Raw genomic sequence first — 8,766 nt, forward strand, 5'->3', positions numbered from 1 at the left:
TCTTACTCTTACTCACAATCACTCTTACTCTCAATCACTCTTACTCTCAATCAAACTTACTCTCACTAACTCTCAATCACTCTTACTCTCATTATCACCCTTACTCTCAATCACTTTTACTCTCACTCTTACTCACTCTGTCACCCTTACTCTCAATCACTCTTACTCACTCTGTCACTCTTACTCTCACTCACTCTCAGTCACTCTTACTTTTACTCACTCTCACTCACTCTTACTCACACTTACACACTCTCACTCTTATTCACACTTACACACGTTCTGGCACTCTCACTCACCTTCAGTCACTCTTACTCTTAGTCTCAGTCACTCTTATTCACTCTTACCCATCTCGCTCACTCTTACTCACTCTAGTTAATAAGAACAAGCCAATATAAGACAACAAAACGTTTTCAGATTCTTTCACACCACTTTCCAGCAACTTTTATAATTTATATAAATTATCTTAGGGAATAATACATAAATTATATATTTAAACATGATATTAGTGTTTAGTGGAATCCATAAGGAGTCAAATTGTGTTAAAAAGAGCGATTTTTAGAAAATTTGGAAAACTACTTTTTTCTGATCATATTATAACTAAATGGATTTTGAACGTTTCACTGAGCCAATAAATATCATTCACAATTTATTAATGAATTTTACAAAAAAACACCATAAATTTTATATATAAACATGCAAAACTATTTGTAATACATTAGGAAGAAAATAGTTGCAGAAAAACAATTTATTATAAAACTTTTGTGTTTGGATTTTTTGATTAAAAGTTTCTCAAAGGCTCTCCTGCACCATTTTCAATGCAAATCATTCCCACACCTATGGGAAGAGATAGACAAACGTTTTCTAGATGATTTGTGTTTGCTGGGAGGGAATGCCAGCAGGGAGTGCCAGCATGGAGTGCCAGCAGGAAGTGCCAGCAGGGAGTGCCAGCATGGGGTGCCAGCAGGGAGTGCCAGCATGGAGTGCCAGTAGGCAGTTCCAGCATGGAGTGCCAGCAGGAAGTGCCAGCAGGGAGTGCCAGCATGGAGTGCCAGCATGGAGTGCCAGCATGGAGTGCCAGCAGGGAGTGCCAGCATGGAGTGCCAGTAGGGAGTGCCAGCAGGGAGTGCCAGCATGGAGTGCCATTAGGGAGTTCCAGCAGGGAGTGCCAGCAGGAAGTGCCAGCAGGGAGTGCCAGCAGGGAGTGCCAGCAGGGAGTATCAGCAGGGAGTGCCAGCAGGGAGTGCCAGCAGGGGGTGCCTGCAGGGAGTGCCAGCAGGGAGTGCCAGCAGGGAGTGTCAGCAGGGAGTGCCAGCAGGGGGTGCCTGCAGGGAGTGCCAGCAGGGAGTGCCAGCATAAAGTGCCAGCAGGTGTTGGATATTTCTAACACCGAATACAACATTGTTGTATTCTTATTACTTATTACTAACCATACTAAATATTGTAGTAAGTAAAATTAACAACTCGTAGAATTCTCATGTACTAATAATTCATCTGTGCATTAGGCTAGAATTCTCACGTCACCTGACGTCAGTATTGCGTCAGATTTCCTTACAGTAAACACATTATATCAAATTTGTGTGAGAATTAAATACGATTCTCCATAATTAAAGCATTCTGTATGATAACTGATTGCAGACGAATTGTCCTCTAACTAAAAGCCGAATAGAGCGTTAGAATCATAGCGTCTACCTCGCGATAGAGTTAACGTCATCAATGAATGCCATGGGGAGACATTAATTCCTCTCCCTTATATATTTACTATTCTTAGATTGGTAAATAATAATATTTTGTTCCTCTAAATAATAAACCCGTCCAGTCTTTAACGTTTCAAGCGCAAATGCGAGAAATATTAATGTTCGAGACAATAATTTGTTTTATGAACGTCGACTCGGCGTGGGTTGGAGGGACGCCATCCTCCTCAGTACGCGGACACGTGCAGAGCCGAAAGGAAGCAAACCTGCGCTTACCGTACTCATAAGAATACGCCATTGTCCAGCAAATAGGACAGGTGTTATCCATCTACAGATGAAAGCCGCCACTGTGAGGCGTGAATAACCTTGCAGATAATATCTTCAACTAGTGCTGGTGTTAAATAAGGAGCCCTTTGACTTGGTTCCTGACGACACGTGATCAGCCTGCTGAAGCGCATCACTATCCAGGATAGGTTCACCGGAGCCTGGGATGCGAAATACGGCAATCTTAATACTTATACAGTGCCCACAGCTAAGTATTCTTTTATTTGATGCATCAGGTATAAGATTGATAATAGCAGGGTGATTGTTCGTTAAGAAGCGCGATAACACCTAATAACAGGTGATTAAAATTTGTCCCCTGTAAATTTCAATATTCTTGAATATAAATTTAATAGTTAAATCAGTTGCTACTGAAAATTATTTATCTTGCAGCCCGAGAGAAGAATTCCTCACGCTGCCTTCTCCATGTTAACCCGTATCACTCGTCTATGTACCGAGTCTGGAGAATAAGAGGACTTCAATGGTTTCTAAAGGAATCTTCGTCAAGCTAAGATTTATTTCCTTTTACTATTCCATTGCAATTTAATTTATGCAGAATACTTTGAGATTAATGTGTGATTTACTGTAACTCATTATTATGCTCATATTTATATTCCCTTTTATGTGAATGATATTAGTTTCAACATTACCTTATAGGATTAGATTATTATTAATTGAATTAGTGAACGAACCACACTAATTCCTGGATGTACTTACCTCCAGTAATAACCCCCCAATGTAGGTGTTTGAGGTTTGTTTCTTTAATAATACAGCCCATTAATTATTATTATGATGATGCTTTCTAGTTATATCCATAGTCACTGGTTTCCTCTAGAAATTATCCAATGATCTGAAATTCTCAGTTTCCCTCTTTACTTTAAAAGCGAGTGGTCCTTCGTAATTTAATTTTACTACATTAATTATTAATTAATCAGAATCAAGCCCAAATATCCCACAGCAGGGAGTGCCAGCAGGGGGTGCCAGCAGGGAGTGCCAGCAGGGAGTGCCAGCAGGGAGTGCCAGCATGGAGTGCCAATAGGGAGTGCCAGCATGGAGTGCCAGCAGGGAGTGCCAGCAGGGAGTGCTAGCAGGGAGTGCCAGCAGGGAGTGCCAGCATGGAGTGCCAGCAGGGGGTGCCTGCAGGGAGTGCCAGCAGGGAGTGCCTGCATGGGGTGCCTGCAGGGAGTGCCAGCAGGGGATGCCAGCAGGGAGTGCCAGCAGGGAGTGCCAGCAGGGAGTACCAGCAGGGAGTGCCAGCAGGGGGTGCCTGCAGGGAGTGCCAGCAGGGGGTGCCTGCAGGGAGTGCCAGCAGGGAGTGCCAGCAGGGAGTGCCAGCAGGGAGTGCCAGCAGGGAGTGCCAGCAGGGGGTGCCAGCAGGGAGTGCCAGCAGGGAGTGCCAGCAGGGGGTGCCTGCAGGGAGTGCCAGCAGGGAGTGCCAGCATGGAGTGCCAGCAGGGAGTGCCAGCAGGGGGTGCCTGCAGGGAGTGCCAGCAGGGGGTGCCTGCAGGGAGTGCCAGCAGGGAGTTCCAGCAGGGAGTGCCAGCAGGGGGTGCCTGCAGGGAGTGCCAGCAGGGAGTGCCAGCATGGTGTGCCAGCAGGGAGTGCCAGCAGGGAATGCCAGCAGGGAGAGCCTGCAGGGAGTGTCAGCAGGGAGTGCCAGCAGGGGGTGCCTGCAGGGAGTGCCAGCAGGGAGTGCCAGCAGGGAGAGCCTGCAGGGAGTGTCAGCAGGGAGTGCCAGCAGGGGGTGCCTGCAGGGAGTGCCAGCAGGGAGTGTCAGCAGGGAGTGCCAGCAGGGAGTGCAGCAGGGAGTGCCAGCAGGGAGTGCCAGCAGGGAGGGAAGTATATCCAACACAGACACACAAACATAAATTCACGCAGGTAATCTGAAGACTAATTACTGTGGGCTACCTGGCGGAGACAATTACCGAGTGTGGGGGGCCTGGTAGAGGGAGAGAGGCAACACACCAGTACTGGTGAACCACAGCATAATCCCCCCCCCCCCCTCTCTGAGTGTTGCACCACCAACACAACCATCAAACTTATTCTCCATTCACGAAAATGTTTTAACTGTAAATTACCAACTCAAGAGGAACTCGACTCAACATTCCAAACACAACTCATTCTCTTCAACATAGGAACCACAAACAACTCTCGCCTCAACATTCCAAATACAGAAAACACTCGCCTGAATATTCGAAATAAAAGAAACATTTGCCTCAACTGTACAACAACTTGGCACTAACTTGCCTTAACACGTAGTATTACATTTGCACTATGTAATGTAAATTACTTTGGCACTAATGAGTAAAGAAAATGTATATTATTGCTAAGGTAAATTAATTTATAGTTAAGGGAATTTTACCTAGTGCCTAATTTTTTGTTTTAATACATTTAAGTTCATGTGCATTTGTGCAGCTGCCCTAAACTATATGAAGGGAGAACAGTGTGTGTCAAAATACTATCTACGTGATGCTAGACCTCCCCATCACACCGGATGATTGGCAGTTTTAGCAAAACATATATCTCCCCATCACATGTCTTACCTCTAGAGGCATGTGAAAAGTAGTCTGCATTGGCAAAGTCTGGGTGCATCATGAGGATATCATCCGTCTTTCACTACTTACTCGCCTGAGTCACAAAGGTGAATGTCTCAACTCTCCACGGTACTCTTCACTTCACCGTGGGCGCTCATTCCTCTCAACTTGAGTTTGCTTGCAGCTTCGGACCGAAGCTGCAAGCAAACTCCAATTTGCTGGGGTTTGCAAGCAGACTTGAGTGCGTCTGGCCCCCTTGTGTCTCCGTGGTGTCACAGGGGTCCCGGCCACACCTGGCGCTCCCACTGGTCACTGAATTCTTCTGGATGTCAGGACTGCCGTTTGGTGTCCACACTGCTCACCTGGCGGCACCCTTTCCCCCTTGCCTGGTCGCACAAAGAACGGGGAAGACTGTGAGTGCGCCGTCACTCACCTCCTCCGCCCAGTCTCCCAGCACACACAGGTGACCACCCGGGACTCTGAGTTGCTCGTGTCCACAACCAGCTGGTCTTAACCTCTGAACTTTCCCAGGGAGTCTCGCAGTGTCACTTGTAAGGTTACTCTTCAATATCTACAACAAAGACACCATAATCTGGTGAAACTCCTCGGTTTGTTGTAGCCTCAACGAGGACAACCTCCTCATACAACGTTATGGCGTGCAAGGGGCGCCCGCCCGCGGCTACAAGCTCCACTACCCTCGCGTCACGTGACCTCAGGGCACTTCCTCATTGGCCACTCCTGCCAGCGTGTGACCAATTGCCTTTCTTCCATCCGGGAATTTCGGTGTTGTTGCCCCCCCCCCCCCCTCTGATTCTCGGCGGGAAAGTCTTCTCGGGCTGCTGGTGTCTGTCATCTTTGTCAAAAGACAAGGCTTAGCCTCCTTCCCAACCGAAACTTATAACATAAAATATATCGAAATTAGGCGACTGCCTTCCTTTAATCATAATAAAATAAATCGTGATTTCTTCTACTTATACACAGAGGGAGTCTGAGTCCTGCTAAACGGGAAGAGGCGAGTCACCGCAACACACCAGAAATCTCAGAGACAGAATATGACGGGCGCCCCACGGGGGACAATTCTATTCCCAGTCTAACATTGATTGCTTATCAGCTGCATATGTAAGGTTGGTCATCATAGCAGGTTCCGTTAGGAATCTCAACAAATGGTCATTTATGAACTTGTATATCATTATACAGTTCAATAAAATTCCTAATTATGCGACACCATTATGGAGTTCTTACCTGATTAAACATTAAATGAAGCTGAAGCTGTTCCTCGGTATGGCACCAGACCAGTCCCAGAGCTGAGAGGTATGGGTTACGAGGAAGGAGTAAAAGAGGTAAACTTATACAAAATATACACCGCATACAAAATGCTCCAGGGAATATACAGGGTAGACAAAACCATACAATTTGGCATGGGTAATACACGAACGAGGGAAATAAAATTAAACTAAGTAACTACATAACAAGAGAAATTAGAAATAATTTATTCAGTGACAGAAGAGTTTGAAAATGAAATACGCTGAGTAGAGAATGTGAAAGCAAACTTTACTCATAGCTGTGTATCCATATATGACACAACCAAATAGGCTCTGGAACCTTTACACTAGTCGAGTATAGGTTGAAAGGCGGGACCTAAGAGCCATTGGAAATTTCCTGGAAGTAAAGATAGGTGAGTATGACTAAGAAAGTACAGTGATGCACAAACCAAAATTGTTGTCGTATAAGTGATAATTATTGCCTTGGTCAGGTAAATACCGGCTGATTGCATGACCAGATACACGCCAGTTGTACTGCTGCCCTACCACACTGATACACTTATATACTGCTGCTCTACCACACCGATACACTTATATACTGCTGCCCTATCACACTGATACACTTATATACTGCTGCCCTACCACACTGATACACGTGTATACTGCTGCCCTACCACACTGATACACTTGTATACTGTGGGAACCGACCTGTGAGATTTATATTTATTTAATTTATATGAATTTATATTTACGTTAATTTGTATACTTCGATAGCAATTTGTATGATAATAAGTGGACTGTATTTCTGCAATAATCTCACAAATCGATCCTCTACACATTAGGGGGGTTTATATTAAATTTATATATATGCAGCCAATCAAACTACAGTATTAGACTACATACATTGAAGAGGTTCCTTATCTTATTTGTACAGCAGGCCTTAGTCCACCAGGTATAACCAGGATTTAGACACCACATTTTCCCTCTTTGAGGTAGCCTCCATCACCCAGTAACTGGTACACAAAGCATGCTTCCTCGTCTTTACTTGTCAAAAGGGCGCTAGCTGTAAAGCCAGAATCCTAATATATGACAGCTATATCAGAGAAAACACTGTACAAGGAACCATATAGACCTGGGCTTAATTACCTTTAGTATGAGGCGATCTCGTGCTCTAACTGGCCCACCCTATATCTACTGACATTAATGGCCATAAATGAAAGATAAACGGGTTTCGGAAAGACACTTCCCTTGAAATTGATGACAGCGTGTTGATGATGGCAGATCACTACTCTGATCTTCCATAACACTTCGTCCAAGAGAATTAACAGGAGCCGAATTGCTCCCGTGAGCCTCTGGTCTAAGTACAATCACAATGGTGACACTCCATACTACTGACTCTACTGGCTGACATTGTCCAGATATGATAGGAGCCGAATTTGCTCCACGCGTCTCGGAGGTGACAACAACAATGGCTGACCACTCCCTCCTCCCTGATGCCTGGCTTACATTGTCCAGATTTCAGAAAGTGATAGAAGGGTCACATTTACTCTATTTTGATATTGATAATTAAGTTAATATATATGAGATGGTTTTATGATGGTAAAGTCCAAAGACTAATGTATTTAAGAATAATTCCCACCATAATAGGTGGTGAATTTATAATAGTATGTGGTAATGATATCCCATTTTCTATAGACGGAAATTCCACTACAATTTACATTTTCTATGGGTTAACTTGTGTATACAACACAGCAATTATTATCTGTCTGTATGATATTATTAAATGGTGTCGGATTTTCCGACATAATTCCCCAGGGGGTTGCTCACGGGTCGAAGTCCTCTTTAGAACAGACGAACACCGATACTCCTCCTTAGAATTATTAGATTAATTTGATGTTAGTAGTTAGTAATCACACATTTGTGCGTCTGTTCGTACAGGACGGATGTCCCGTACTAGAGTTGCAGGGGTTAGAAGTCTAATGCGATTTCATTTCCCTGTCAACTCTTGAAAGGCTAAAATTCAAGCCTTATTACATATTATTTAACCCAGAAGACTGAATGTGATCAAGTACTACAGTCAAGTATGATTCAGGGACTGCAGTGAGATCAGTGACATTAGATATAACTTGAAGTTTGTTCAGGTAACTGGTCACTGATATATAAACACTGAGGCCCATTGAATACATCTTGATTAAATAATAAATGTATCAAATCAGTCATCAGATTTATTGGGGTTTAATTTAGTTAATTGATTCAGAAGATTGAATAGCTCATCATTGAAGTAAAGTATGGTTCTTAGACTGCAGTGGGTTCAGTGACATTGGTCGCAGTGACTTGTAGCTGTTTAAGCTACTGTTCACTGATTTGCCACTGAGGCCTCATGAACTCATCTTCAGCTTTAAATGATGATACTAACATCAACCTCTGTTGGTATAGTCAGTTGTAATCTCCTTAGTATAATGCTACTGGAGAAATATAATCAGCTGACAAATTTAGATTTCTACTAGTATTGCTTATCTGCAGGCATAGGTCTCCTCAAGCTTGATACTGGGCCTGAGAGTAATTTACCTCCTGCAGACTTTAACATGGTTATGCCCTGATATTTAGTAGGGCTACCGATGAATCGATGGCAACAGTCTGTCCCTACAAGGAGACCAAAGTCGGTGAGGTGATCAGACTTAATATTATCTGCCAATTTTATTCCTCTATTTCTCAGGAATTTGGCTGTTGCTCTCAGACCTTGAACTTGTAGGTCTACTGGTATTTTGTCCACCACAATGGCTTGTACTCTACAGACGTACCTGCCTAAACGTACTGATGGTTGTACCACCTGGTAGACTTGAGGTCCTGCATCTGTTACAAACCCTGAGATATTGAATGACATCTGGGCTACAGGCCTTAATTGTAATTCATCTGCCAACTTTTTAGTGACATATGTTCTCTGGGATCCTTGGTCAA

This window comes from Procambarus clarkii, unplaced genomic scaffold (genome assembly GCF_040958095.1).
Source record: "Procambarus clarkii isolate CNS0578487 unplaced genomic scaffold, FALCON_Pclarkii_2.0 HiC_scaffold_187, whole genome shotgun sequence".
NCBI classification, from domain to species: domain Eukaryota; kingdom Metazoa; phylum Arthropoda; class Malacostraca; order Decapoda; family Cambaridae; genus Procambarus; species Procambarus clarkii.